Source organism: Panthera uncia, assembly GCF_023721935.1.
Source record: "Panthera uncia isolate 11264 chromosome B2 unlocalized genomic scaffold, Puncia_PCG_1.0 HiC_scaffold_25, whole genome shotgun sequence".
Lineage (NCBI taxonomy): Eukaryota > Metazoa > Chordata > Mammalia > Carnivora > Felidae > Panthera > Panthera uncia.
In genome coordinates this window covers 12,857,873-12,859,549 of record NW_026057581.1, presented here as the reverse complement: position 1 = coordinate 12,859,549, position 1,677 = coordinate 12,857,873, and positions in this window count along the sequence as shown.

Below are 1,677 nucleotides of genomic sequence, written 5' to 3'. Positions count from 1 at the left end.
CCCCACCAATTCTCCAAACACTGGTTTCCCCAGATGTTGGGCTAAGCTTCCCCCGGGCAGAACCTGACACAGACTTTGTATCCGGTTTAGACTGCCCTCTTGACCTAGAGTCTAGCCACAGTGCAGAGGTTCTAGAATTTTTGCTGTCAGTTCACACGGAACCAGTTGCTGTCAGATGTCGGTAAGCAATACATCTCTGGTCACTGTCGTGTGCCTGGTCCATAGGGAGTAATTGTGATCCTGGGGACATTCAAAGCCAGGGATTTCTGTAGATGACTAAATGGGGCTTGTAGGAGATTCATCTTTTTTCTTTTTAATTTTTTTTTAGCATTTATTTTTGAGAGAGAGTGAAACAGAGCACAAGCAGCAGAGGAGGAGAGAGAGAGGGAGACACAGAATCGGAAGCAGGCCCCAGGCCCTGAGCAGCACAGAGCCCGACATGAGGTTTGAACTCACGAACCACGAGATCGTGACCTGAGCGGAAAGTTGCACGCTTCACCAACTGAGCCACCCAGGTGTTCCTAGGAGATCCATCTTTGAAAGGCCTGGGGCAGGCGACATGAGACAGAGAACCGGGAGGGGGTGGGGCATCATGTAGGCCAGTGTTTCTTAAAACTGTACAGGACAAGATTTATAGAAGAAATACCTGGAGTGCTTGTCCAAAGGCAGATTCCTGAAGCCCACCCTAGACCTAATAAAGCAGAATTCTAGGCTGGTGGCCTAGAATCAGTATTTCAAACAAGTGCCCTAAAAATTCTTGCCTGTTCTAAAGTGTGAGGATCTTGCCTACATCTCAACACTTCCTCATTTTGTTGCCTTAGACCTTGGTAAAAGTCTAGCTTGCTAATCTCTAATACTTGATTCATGCTAACGCATTAATGATTAATAATGGTTTTAAAACTCTTTCATAGAACTTTCATTTAAAAATAGATCCCTAGATCTTGGAGTGCCTTATCCCAAAGGGGTGCGTTTTCTTTTCTTTTCACTAATGATATTCTAATGGTAGAACTCTAACTATGTAGGCCAATTAACTACCTAAAAGGGCAGCAAATGATCTGTGGTCAACCTTGACTGTGGATTTGAGAAAGGAGATATTTTTATTAAGTGCCTCTCTTCACCTAGGTAATAATTTAAGCTGTGGATAAATGAGTTACTTTTGGGGCTGTGAAGGCCATACATGTTGGGCTTTTAAAATTATTGTCGACTATTATAAAAAATTAAATAGTGCTTAAATAATATTCTATCACAGTATATACCCATCTACTAAACCAGCAAAATCAAATACTTTGGCTGCTTCTTTATTTAAAAGTTGGGGTAGGAAAAGAAAATTTTTAGGCAGAGAATGTAATTCTATCTTTTTGAAACTCTTTCTATTCTTTAGCAGGAAAAAAAAAAAAAAAAAAACCCTCAAAGAGCCAATGGATGGTTGCTAGCTCTTGGGAAAAAAAGCAGGAACCTACCAGGAAAGCTGTGAGGAACAGGTAGTTTTCTTTTTTCTTTTTTGTATACTTTTTTTTTTTTTAATTTGTATCCAAATTAGTTGGCATGTAGTGCAACAATGATTTCAGGAGTAGATTCCTTAATGCCCCTTATCCATTTAGCCCATCCCCCCTCCCACAACCCCTCCAGCAACCCTCTGTTTGTTCTCCATATTTAAGAGTTTTGTCCCCCTCCCTG